Source organism: Myotis myotis, unplaced genomic scaffold (genome assembly GCF_014108235.1).
Source record: "Myotis myotis isolate mMyoMyo1 unplaced genomic scaffold, mMyoMyo1.p scaffold_m19_p_17, whole genome shotgun sequence".
NCBI classification, from domain to species: domain Eukaryota; kingdom Metazoa; phylum Chordata; class Mammalia; order Chiroptera; family Vespertilionidae; genus Myotis; species Myotis myotis.
The window spans coordinates 27,367,612-27,381,184 of record NW_023416321.1 but is presented as its reverse complement, the minus strand read 5'-3'; the positions used below and the strand labels follow the sequence as shown (position 1 = coordinate 27,381,184).

At 38.1% G+C, this 13,573-nt stretch overlaps 1 pseudogene; it reads right to left on the bottom strand.

The window, feature by feature from the left end:
* Nucleotides 1-380: 380 nt before the first annotated feature.
* On the bottom strand, nt 381-935 carry LOC118671144 (annotated as a pseudogene).
* Nucleotides 936-13,573: the final 12,638 nt, after the last annotated feature.

The following is a 13,573-nucleotide window of genomic DNA, read 5'->3' as shown; positions in this document are numbered from 1 at the left end:
AACATTTACATTTTATTGACCCTCAAATAGCATTCCTAGGCCCCCTAGGAAGCTATATATATGATATTACTTTTAGATTGCTAAGACGGTAGTATTTGCACCCTCACCATCAAATCTTCCATAGTTTGTGGAGTATTATAAGTTCCTGGGTACCGTTTAAAAATGAATAATTGTCCTAAAAAGAACACTGTATTCCTTTGAGACCAGATAATTTGTAGATAAAAATCCAACTATATTAACTACTTTGTAACATATTATTATTAATAATCATCTTGGTGCTAATACTAATGTAACTTATTCAGTGAGCCTCTTTGAGAAATGCTGTTTTTATTCATTTATTTTTTGTTTTTACATTTATTGCTATTTATTTCATGCTGAATTTACTCCCGGGCCATAAGTGTTTGATTCCTCGGTTCCTCTGAGATATCTTTTTCTTCTGTGCGACCTCCTCTTCTGTTTTAGGAACAGTCTGCTCTTTTCCAATAAGGATCATCTCACTGTGGCAGGGAGAGCTCGTGTATGGGTTAACCCGCCCATGAGCTCTGTAAGTTCTGCACTGCATCTTGGGAACTTTGTTCACCTGGATGTGCTCAGTGACCAGAGAGTTTACATCTAAACCCTTAATGTCTGCATTACTTTCTGCATTTTTAAGCATGTGCAGCTTACAACAGTGCAGCACTGTTTTAGGTCACCAACCCTGTGTCCATCCCCACTTTGTACCTGGGCACACCCACCAATTTCATCATTGTAACAACAGAATGGCCACACTGATTCTGTAAAGTGACATCCCTCAGATGCTTAGTGACCTTTTGAATGTGCATACTCTTGCTGGCCTGGGCAGTCTCACGAGTGTTCTTAAAGTGAACAGGAAGATTTGAATCTCTCAATTTGCATGATTTTGCTGGGGTTTCTGGGTCAAGTGACCAGTGAATCATTTTCAATGGTTACTTTCAGGAATAGTTATTTTTACTCTTTTAAAAAACACAAATAGTAAAGCTCATAGTTGCAACTACAAGGTAGATGGAAATTCAGTCCGATTTCCCACAGGTCCATAAGAACTTTCATGAACATGTCTCCTTGAGAACTTGCAACTTAGCTGCCCAGATCCACTTTGAGAAAGTGATATTCCTGTTACTCAAGAGCATAGGTGAGTTTTGGGTTGCAAAAACCTTCATTAAAATTTCATCTTACCATTCTTTAGAGCTTGGGACTTGCATACCTTACCATCAATGAATTATGCATGTCAGTTTCTATACGCAACTTATTATTATGTTTAGTCTTTAAACATATTCATGGCAGGGTTCTCATGAACTCATTATACTGTAAATGTATTAAAAAGAAGTGTACCATGTCACTGATTGAAAATAACAAAAATTATTAAGGAGGGTCAAATTTGTACGCATTACTCTATAACCCAAAATCCCCAACTGCCATTCACCATCAAAAGTTGAAATCATTCAAAAACATAAAATAAAGATTTACTCAGATCTCTAGTACATAGCCCCCAGACACTGTAAATTAAAGTTTAGGGCTTAGAGGGGTAAATTGATAAAGTTTAAACATTGAAAGTATCACATAAGAATGCAGCCTTTAAGCTTCAGAACCAGAATCAAGTAATCCAAAGTAAAATTGTACTGCAGTTAAATTTCCTTTAATCCAGTTTTATATCATCCTGTATTGGGAGGCCCGACTCCACCCCCAGGTTTAGTTACTGCTAGAAAGGCTCACAAAAATCAGCATAAAGTTTATTACAGCAAAAGGATAAAGAGTGAATCCAACAAAGAATGAAGGTACATGAGGCAAAGTCCAGAGAAACCAGGGTCAAGCTTTCAAGCGCCTGCTCCTTGTGAAGTTACACTCAGGACACGATAATTCCTCCAGCATCAAATAGTGCTAACACAAGTGCAGTATAATCTACTAGGGGTGATCATTTGAAAATTCAGTGCCCAAGGTTTTTATTGGGAGATGCTCGCCACAGAAAACTACCTGCTTTCCTCTCCCTTGTTTCAGTTGTATGCTTCCCAAGGTGCTGAAAATTCTGTCTACAGTTGCCATGGCCATCCTGCTGATACTGCAGATCTCAGTTTCAGCATGACTTTCCCTAGAAAATTGTTCTTGATCTCAAAGTCTAAGTTAGAGACCTATCTGTGTTTCTACCATAGGCAATGGCTGTGTCTACCTTGATGTTTACCATTCTGTAATTATTGACTATTATGCATGGCTCTACAAAATTGTAAGTCCCTTAAGAACATAAGCCCTTTTATACCTGGCATTTCTGTTCCAGACCCTATGGGTTCTAGCACAACATGGCTCTTAATACATACTTATTGAGTAAATCAATGGGCATTTGAGTAGCTGTTGTGTTGCTTTTGCTAAACAGGTCAGTATAACTCAAAGTATTATACTTTGTGCATGTATTTTTCCTCATACAATTTCATCCATGAAACATGCTCTTATTTCTCCTTCTCTTCCTAAATTCTATTAATTTTCCAGGACCTTTCCCTAGGGTTGTGGTCGGCAAACCGCGGCTCACGAGCCACATGCAACTCTTTGGCCCCTTGAGTGTGGCTCTTCCATAAACTACCACGTGTGGGCGCGCACGTACAGTGCGATTGAAACTTCGTGACCCATGCGCAGAAGTCGGTATTTTGTGGAAGAGCCAATATTTTGTGGAAGAGCCACACTCAAGGGGCCAAAGAGCCACGTGTGGCTCGGGAGCCACGGTTTGCCGAGCAGCAGTTTGCTGACCACTGCCCTAGGGCCACCTACAATAGTTTAGGAGGTAGTACTTCATCCGCTGAACCATCCTCTTAAACTTTATAATCTATTGCCTTGATAATCTATGTTATACTTTTTTATTCTATGTTTTAGTAACTTTCCTTTGACTATAAAATACATGTTTATTTTGGAAATTAGACAGTTTAAAGCAAAAATGAAGTTTATTTTCTTACCTAAAGATGATAATTGTACTCATTTTAGAACTTTTTTGTCCACGTGAATATATATAATTAATAGTGACTTTCTATGGTTTTATGCTGCATGTTTTTTTTTTTTCATTAATATGTATCGTGTGTACTTTCCAGTTCACTATATAGTCTGTAAAGTATAGGAGCGAGGGAAGATGTAGATAGATAGTTCCTCACTTGAGATTGTCAATGTGGGTACCATATTTGCATACTAGGCATGCTGGCAACCATCTTGATTCTGAATCACAGAGGGAATCTAAAAAGAGATCATGAATAGGTAAAATAAAATCTTATTTTTTGTGAAATTTAATCCTTTAGTACAGCTAAATCTGACAAAAAATTTCAAAGGGTAATCTCACAAATTCCATTAAGCCTCAAAAGGAGACTAGAAAAACAAAATAGCTGAAATTGATAGCTATTGATATTAAAATTTCTGAGATTAACATAAATTGTTCTATTTGGTGCCTTTTGGATTCTTAAAAATCCACCAACACCTCTCTCTCTCTCTCTCTCTCTCTCTCCCTCCTTTCTCTCCTCCCTCCCTCTCTCAATAAATGGTAATGTGTTACTGTTGTCATCATCATTATATTCTTCTCAATTGTTCCACACTGACTGAGGACATTCTTCTGGGTTTATATTTAAATCCCTGACTATCTTTGCAAAAATTAATTATTATGACCTGGATTAAGTAAAATAGACTTCATTATGAACTTGGGTTTTTGAATTCTCCCTTCTGTGTTAACCTTTGAATATTCCATGTGAGGCTGCTCATCTATAGTCTGCAATTTAAATAATAAGGGCAAGGCTCTAGGGTCAGAGAACAGAGGCAGGGACTAGAGAAACAAAGAGATAGAAGGCAGAATTGCTAGCAATTAGAGTAATCAAATACTTGAGGTGCTCAAACATGGAAAGCATTTAGGTATTGACTCCTATGACTGTTCTTGGTAATGTTTCTGTACATAATTTGGACACATGAGACTATCATAAGGAATATAAAATATGTTCATAAAAATTTTCCTCATTACAAAAGTAATACATGACTGTGATTGAAGGTTTGCACAGTATAGAAATGTGGAAAGGAGTCAAAAACAAGCAACCATATTTTCCACACCCCGAAAAAGCCACAATCAACAGTTTGGTCACACTAGTCATTTTTCCCCATATTGCAGAATCTCATAAAAGGTGCTTGAATTTAAACCGAATGTTCAGAGATACAGCTTAGATTCAGGGAGCTGCAGGAGTAAAGCAAATGTTTATGCTTTGTTCAAAAAGTGTTTTTTTCTAATTTTCCTAAAATGTCTCCCTTATTCCTGAAGGAATTCATTATCCTGCACTCCAGTCATTAAATAACATGATGTTTCAGATGTCCATCCGGGTCAGTTGGGGGGGGGGGGCAAGAATCCTCTAACCTTCTCACTGGGCTTTCCCTGCAAACATCCCCCTGCAGTCGCTTCAAAGTTAACAAGTCAGAAGCTCCAGAGCACAGTTCGATGACATTTCTCTGAAACAGAGGTGCCTGTGAATTGAGCACAGGCCGAAGGTTAATAGCTGAACTAACTTCCCATTAGCAATGTTGTTTGAAACAATGGACTTGGTAACATGCTTGTCTTGCTCTCCTTATGACGTAAATATAATGAGCTACTTTCCTATATCAGAAAAGCATCCTTTTCCTTTTCCTTTCTTTCTTAGTTGAGAGTAGACAGGATGAAAGAGAATAAAGAGGGAACTAGATAAACTCCTACAGGCATCCATGTCCTTATATGATGGAAATGGAGCCGAACTGCTTTCAGCTGAATCAGGATTCATTGTCTCCGTAATCTCTAGCGAATAAAAAACAAACATGAAAGACAATGGAGAAATTCCACATACCTATTATTTCAAACTTCTCCCCAATAGATCTTCCTGCTCAACATCATTTACAGAAGAAAGGTTGTACTAACGTCTGTGTCTTATTTCTCTTTTCCCTCCATTTCTTTCTTACTTTTCCTAATGCTCTTGCTGTGCAGAGCTTAAATTTTTATGTTTGTTTATTTTATTACTTCTCATTTTTAAATAAGGCGAATTCTTCCCAAATATGTGGTATTTGGTGAACACTTTGTATTAACAAGGAGCCAGGGCAGTAACTTGGCCGGTTAAAAGGGTTGGTTCCTGACTCAGAAACAAACCTCGATTTAAATCAGGAGGCTAACATCAAATAGTTACTCCTTTTAGTTGACAAAGATGAGTTGCTAGGGGTAGGGCGCCAGATTGAACAACCTACACATAGTAGTTGTAGTTGTGGGAGGCCACACAAGCCTAGTGGCTGTCTTCTCAGCTCACCTGTTCTGCACCCAGCCTTTCCCTCAAAGCACGTGGTGAGGAGCCATGGAAGAGTTGGAGGAAGAGTGCACATTTGCTCTATGTCTGGATTCCTTGGAGTCTAATTTTTCATGTAGGCCAAGACACAGCTCTTAAAAGTATATTCACGGTTTGGTTGTTTCTTCCTACTCCCGCAAATAGCAAATTCCTCCTTCTCTCATCATTCTGCCCAGATGTGTCCAGACTCATCACCTTCTAGAATTTGTATCATGGTTTCTTTGCATGTAGAAGTCTCTGATAGGCTCAGAAAAACTGTGTTTGTTGTTTTTTTTTTTTTGTAGTTTATTGGGCTTGTTTTGTCAGAGACAGAAATCTTTTGTGACTTTCTTTGTCCTAGTTAGAAGCAAATTATCATAGCCCTTGCATTTTATTTATTTTCAAATATTCTTCCAAATTAGCATGCAATGCTTTAGCTATCATAATAATGAATAGAGTAAATAAATGGGATAAAACTAATCAGGTTGTGCAAAGGAAGTGGTTTAAAGTCTATAATCTTAAATTTTAAACCATAAAAGAGAGTATATTTTCTTTATATTAAGAGGTAGGTTACTTGTTGAAAGCAAATATTTCTATAGCAAATATTTTGTTATTTTTATAAATGTTGAATTTTATAACAAAATTCTGGGTTTATCCTCTTTATGATTGTGAGAATGTAAAGCAACTATACCGTGTTAGGATCACAACAGGTGAAAGAAAATCTTACCATCACCATTTACATAAATAATTTAGAAAATCAACTGAAAATCAACTGAGTAATGTAGGGCACCTTTTAATTCAAATAATAACATTTTTAGCCTATTAAGGACTGGGATCAATGAGAACAAAGTAAAATAAAGCAAGCCAACCAACCACCAACAGCCAAATGTTATACAGTTAATTTGCAAGCTATATAAAAAAAACACACTTACATTTATCAGAGTTACATTCATATCTACACAGGCCACATCTCTACCTCAGCGTTCTGGAAGGAATAACAGGCTCATGCACTGTGGAAGACTTGCACAGGAATTGAGTGATTAATGCAGAATCAATACTGCTACTGAAGAGTCTACCTGATTTATCTCACAGGCAACGTGGGAAAACAATTTGGATGTTATGACTCAGCAGATGTCAAGATGTAAACCTTTCATAAAACAATTTCAAGGCAATAATTAACCTGCTTACTCTGCACAACCAGGCAAAGCAAAGGCAAGAGAGGGATGTGCCTCAAATGTACCAAGTGTTCTTTCTGCTATTCATTCATATTCTCTTTCTCTCTCTCTCTCTCTCTTTCTCTCTCTCTCTCTCTCTCTCTCTCTCTCTCTCTCTCTCTCTCTCTCTCTCCCTCTCTCTCTCTCTCTCCTTCCTTCCCTCCCTCCCTGCCCTCTCTCTCCACCCCCCATTGTTAGGAAGAACATACTCAGCAATGCAGCCAGCAATAAATTTGACAGAATATTAATGCCCCAGAGAGATGATGTTAGTTTGAAATGGGAAAGACCATTTTACTAAAACTTGCTTGGAATAGATCTCAGCTTCCCAGTGAGGTGAGGGAGAATTACAGCCATTTGAAATTTACAGCCACGCAGTTTTCTGTTTTAGAACCCTCTAAACTGTTTGAATAATGAAGGTTTTCCCCCAGAGACAGCCCTGATTCATCACAAAAGTCTCATCTCATAAACAACAGAACTTATTGAAGTGTGGTAGCAACACAAGCCATATAAAAGCTGAGAAAATTCGATCTAAAAATCAATCACCTGGCCCTGGCCAGTGTGGCTCAGCTGGTGGAAAGTTGTCCCCGGCACTGAAAAGTCACTGGCTGCATACCTGGTCAGGGCACAGGCCTGTGTTACAGGTTGGTCCCCAGTGGAGGTGCATACATGGGAGGTCACGATGTTTCTCTTTCACATCAATGGTTCTCTCTCTCTTTCTCTTTCCCTCTTCCTTCCTCTCTCTCCAAAAATTCAATAAAAACATATAAAATAAATTAATTAAAAATATAAAAATTAATCACCAGGAACTACCCAGGGTTCTGGAAAACTAAAAATGGCCCCCATTAATTTTGTTTTTTCCAGAAGCCTGGACCCATAGAAATTGAACTATTGCACTAAAGAGCCTTTGTATTTTGTTTTATATAATTACTAGAGGCCCAGTGCACAAATTCGTGCATGGGTGGGGGCCCTCCTGGCTGATCAGGGCTGTCTCACCCAGTCCCAATCAGGGCTGATCGGCCAGGGAAGGGACTGCAAAAGGTTGTTTGGCCACGGGAAGTTGGCTGTGGGAGCACACTGACCACCAGAGGACAGCTCCTGCATTGAGTGTCTGCCCCCTGGTGGTCAGTGCACATCATAGGAACCAGTCGTACCGCCGTTCAGTAGATTTGTGTATTAGCCTTTTATTATATAGGATTTGCACACTACCCCCATCCCCATATCATACACTCTTCTCCACAGTCTCTTCGCATGCAGTCTCTTCTCATTTATCGAAGTGAGTGCAAATGTCACCTCCTCCAAGAAGCCTTTCTTGACTGTCTCATCTCAGTCTCAGCAACTTGTTCCTTTCCTTATTGGTCCTTGTCAGACTGGGCTACTTAAAAAACAAAAAAAGCCTCTTTATTACTTTCCTTGCCTACTAGGTGATAAAGGCAGGACCAAGTCTGATGATCTGGGATGTTAGATGTTTAGTATCTACCACACTGCAAGGCATAGAGAAGGAATCCAATTCATATCAGCGAATCAATAAATACATTAAATAGTAGATCCCTCATGGAGTCTCCTGTAACCTTTTCTTATAGAAGTACCCCCTCTCTTCTCTAAGACTTTTCTCTAAAGTAATGAAATTTTGGGCTCTGGCTGCAACCAAATAACAACAAAACATGAAACCTAAAACAACCTAACCTAAGCCCAAAAGAGATATTATCTACTTATACAATTAAAAGAAAAACAACAGAATCAGAGATTGATCCTTACAGAAATACCAGGACAGAGAAAGAGAGAGAGAGAATAGAAGAACTGTGAGTACGATAGCCAATTTTTCTGAGATTAACATTCACCAGGACTATTAGATTACAATATTTTAATCAGCGCTCATTTTTTCCATGCCATAGAATTTGTGAAGATATTTTATCCTGATCTATGATTGCGACATAGGTCAGGATAAAATAGCTGAAGGCCAGCAATAAAAATCCATTTTAGCCCTGACCGGTTTGGCTCAGGATAAGGCGTCAGCCTGCGGACTCAAGGGTCCCAGGTTCAATTCTGGTCAAGGGCATGTGCCTTGGTTGCAAGCGCATCTCCAGTGGGAGGTGTGCAGGAGGCGGCTGATTGGTGTTTCTCTCTCATTGATGTTTCTGGCTCTCTGTTCCTCTCCCTTCCTCTCTAAAAAATCAATAAAATATATATTTTTTAAAAAATCAATTTTAAAATATCCTTCTATTAATACTACTAACAAACCTTAAACAAGCTGAACCATCACTACACCCTCATTTTACAGTTGGCAAATAAAAGGTTGTAAATGATCATAATTTTCCCAAGTTGTGCATTACACATAGAATCCCTCATGACGACGACTTACACTTGAGTCTTTTGACCACGCATCCAGTCCTCTAATGGTGTTTTCGTCAATGTCCGCATATTCAGTGATGGGCTTCTCTTGGAGTCTGCCAGCTATTGGTACAAACTTTCTGTGCCTTTTGCTTTTATTTCTTAGGCTATTCAAATTATATTTAACTAGAGGCCCAATGCACAAAATTTGTGCACTAGGGGGTTGTCCCTCAGCCCAGCCTGCACCCTCTTCAATCTGGGACCCTTTGGGGGATGTCCGACTGCCGGCAGTCGGACATCACCTAAACTAGCAGTCAGACATCCCTCTCACAATCCGGGACTGCTGGCTCCCAACCGCTCGCCTGCCTGCCTGCCAGCCTAATCACCCCCTAACCACTTCCCTGATGGCCTGATCGCCCCCAACTGCCCTTCCCTGCAGGCCTGGTTGCCCCTAACTGCCCTCCCCTGCTGGCTATCCTGTGGCTGTGGGCGCCACCATCTTTGAGGGTGGCGCAGTCAATTAGCATATCCCCTCCTTATTGCCTGTGGGCGCCTCCATCTTTGTGACCTGTGAAGGTCAATTAGCATATTCCCTCTTTATTAGATAGCACAAGCCTCATTTTTCCCTAACTCAGACAGGGGTGGGGGAGGAATTCAACTGACATCTTCTCAGGAGCCTTTTCCTCTCTCCAGGTGCCATGAAATCAGTTGCTACCATAGAACCTAAATTTGTCACAGCAATAAAAAGGAGTGAAAGGGGATAGAAAGGGAAGATTTTAAGATTAAGCACCTTGGAACTGTAAAGTCCTTATGCTTCCCAATCTATGTCCACCTGGCGTGATGGACATTTCAGGGTCAAAATAACATAGGAAAGCACATTTGTTGAAATTAAACCTGAGCCCAGTTTCCTAGTAATTAGAGTGAAAGCAGTTTACAGAGCTCAGAGACCAGTAATACTGCAACACAGTGGGCATGCTTTCTGCTTTCCTGTAAGCCTTTCACGGAGATTTGTGGAGCCCTGTAACAAAAGAAAATCCTGTGAGAGGCGGTTATGTTTTTATTGACAGAGTGCACTGCCCAGCATCCAAGATGCTCTGGCAGAGAATTGATCCCCCTTAATGCTTTTTATAGAGCCTGTCTCTTTCCATCACTGCGACTTACAGCAGTCCGTCTTGGAAGGTAAATATGTACAAGGACACTTTCTAGTAAAAAAACCAGGCTTAATTCTGAAAGCTACTTTCTTCCTTATAAATTTCATTTGATCCATATATAATGGCTGAATTTGACATGGACTTTTATGCAACTGCTTGATGCAACTGCAATGTTAAATATTTAAAATAAAAAGAGATTAGAATTAAGTTTGTCATATATATATATATACATACATATATATGTATATGTATATATATATGTATATGTATGTATGTGTATATATATATAGTTGCCCTAATGCATTCCTTTACTATCAATTCTTGAATTTCCTATAACTTGACGAAGTGAAAAATCTAACAGACACAAGTAAGCCTATGCTGTATTTTTCTTTCTCTTCATATATATTGCCGTATATTTAACCCTCTTTAATGATAATGAAAATATGCTTTCCTTATTTTAATCTAGCATGTTCAGACTACCAACTCAATTTCTTAAAAACATGAAATTAAAAGTTATAAAATAAATAGGCATGCGAATATAAGGTACAGCCCAGGGAATATAGTCAATGATATTATGCTAACTTTGTACGTGGCAGGTGGTTCTGAATAAATGTCATTTCATCTGTGTGATTATTTTTTAAAAATCATGAAAGATACATTATAAAATAAATCAGCTTCTAAAAGGTACTAGAAAACACTACCACAATTAAGAGATGTTTATAAGCCACACCTTAGATATTTTACAGTGTGGGCGGAAGACACAAATATTTACAGCAAATCCCAAGGGGCCCAGGGCGGGTTGTCTAGTCTCAGGAAGACAGTCCTCTGGAAGGTGGCAAACCACAGCCCTGCCCCATCATGCTCATCATGGCCCCATATCCATAGTTATGGAGGTCACCTTTAGCTCTTCTGAGATGCTGCAAGAAACAATGGCTTCTGGTTAACCAAACTGACCTACTTGTGCCATCTCTTAATGTTGATGGACCGCCTATTTTTGCCAACATCACAGTGCCACTGTTATACCCTGCAAGGGCGATGCCTTCAGGTTGTCTGAAGCCTCGTCAAGGCTGAGAATTGGAGGAGACTGGACATAGGAGATCACTCTACCCGAATGTGAAGAAAGGCCGGGAGCAGCTGACGGGAGCATATGGAAAATCAGCAGATGGAAGAAGACACTGAAGATTTTAATGGAAAACTAAAATGTTTATTTCTGATACCTCTTTTCATATTGGCAAACCTCGTTGTACTCCTCAGCTACAGGCTGATTGTCACTCTATCTGACTTAGCAGAGGTGCCTGGGAACCCATGATCACCACTCATTCGAATGACATCTTCTCCAATGGGAATCCACATAAAGCCATAGAAAATAATTTATTATGTTCATTATAATGTTTCTGACTTCAGTTTTATTTGCAAAAAGAAAAAAATAGTATGACATGTGAGTAAAAAAGGTCAGTTTGATTTTATCTTTGATAGAAAGTAGATGGAGACGAAGTTGTGGTACAACACTATTTCATGATTCTCATGACTTTCTAGGGAACTGAAGGAAATCATGTATACTACAGTATTTAACAATAAAGACCAATACTTGAGCCTATTTGATAGACAATATAAGCTTCTTAAAGTAAATGTATTAGCTCAGCCCATCCAATAGGATTCCATTGCATACTTCATATTCTTGATGTTTTAAAAGTCACTAGTAAGGAACACTACTATCAAAAAAATACTGGAAAAAGAAATAATTCTAGTAGTTATGCTTATTGAAATTAAGATGCTTAATGTTCTGAACACATATATTTATTGATATTTTTAAAATGTATTCCTTTGAAGTTTCACATTTAAGTACATATTTAAGAAATAGATGGTGCAGTTTTATTCACATCTTTGGCTTTACTTACATATCAAATTTCCCCCAAGTTAAGTTGATTAAAATTGTGTTACTTTTGGATTGTTATTGCATATACTTTCTAAGGTGTACTTAAAAGACCAAAACAATTTTACATCACAGAGGAACAGCATTGTTTGAAATAATGAGGGAAAGATAATTTTGAATTTTGTGAAGTTTGTTTATTGTTTCATGACAGTAAAAGACAAACAATAACTGATTATGCTAATAGTCATTGGTGAGAATTTTTAAATTATTTTTAATAAGTGAAAAATACTTTGAACTGAATATTATTAATACAGAACTATTTGTAATTTTGTTTTGTAAAAGGGTAAGTTTTTTTTTTATCTGCTCCCTAGCGAAGTTATTGGTCCCATTATTTTGTAATTGCTTTTTGGCCCCAAAAATGCAATTATTAAGGGTAAAATTCAATATATTGTGAGCTTAAAAAAACAGAATTTTCAAATTAATGGAGGGAAAACTGATTTCATCCAGTTGAAAATAAGATAATATATTACTATATATATCCACTGAGTTGGGAAATAGGAACACGGCATTAACAATAGGAAACTCGAAACAGTTCGAAACCTTGCACAGAAGAATTTATGAATGTGTGATCTGCAATATGATAAATGCTATATTGCGCTATGAATACTGTGTTTTAGAAGTGTAAATGTGAACTCATTTTTTAAATGTGGTAGTACAAAATAGAATACAGCAGGGAAAACCATTGTGTGAGCAGCTGAAACGTGAGCAGTGTTTCTGCAGGAAGAAATTTGCAATAAGGATGATTCTAGGAGGGAAACAAACGATAAAGGGAATGGAAGCCTGAGAACATGCACAAGTTGCAAAATGTGAATTAATCACAACAGTGAGTTTTTTTGTGCTCCTTCAAGTGGGAACACAGTTGATGTAAAGAGAAAGGAATTAACTAAAAGACAAAAGTGGGGAATTTTATAGACCTCACATACTAAAGAGTTTGGACATTAACATATCATTATGTTATTCTGCGGTAAATTACCAAATGATTTTGAAAATAGGATGTGCTTTAGAAATACAACTGCGGTGGCAATGTGGGAGAAAAATTGGAATGTTTGAACATTTACCTTTTAGGAATAGTATGTGCATTGAGGTGGTCAAGACTTGTGTAGGTTAAGGTGAGAAAGCTATCTGATAAAATAAGCTGGCCCTCATAGCTCCATGGTTTAACAGGAAGCGTAGTTTTTGCTCAGTCAAATTCTAATGCCCATAGGTTAGAAAGTAGTTTCTACATCATTATTCAGTGACTTTGATTGTGTTCTTCTTACAATTCTGCCATTGTTTGGGTCTTGTGAGTTCTGGATTCTCTTCTTCTGGATAGCAAGCAGGGAGAAGGGAGAGAGTAGATCAAGGAGAACATGAAAGATGTTTATGGACCATGATTGACACACAAACAAATTTCATTTTCCAAGTTCATCTGGCCACAAGTAACTGCAAGGAAGGCTGGGAAATACTGTACAGTCATGTGCATAGGCCATTAGGTCTTACAGGTTGTAGTGAACACCTTGCAGTTTCGTGAATTTGTGTTTTGTTCCATTTCATCAATGTCTTATATTTTTCAGTGTACAGAATTTTTACCTTCCTGTATTAACTAATTCCTAGGTATTTTATTATTTTTGATGCTATTTTAAATATAATTATTTTCTTCTTTTTTTT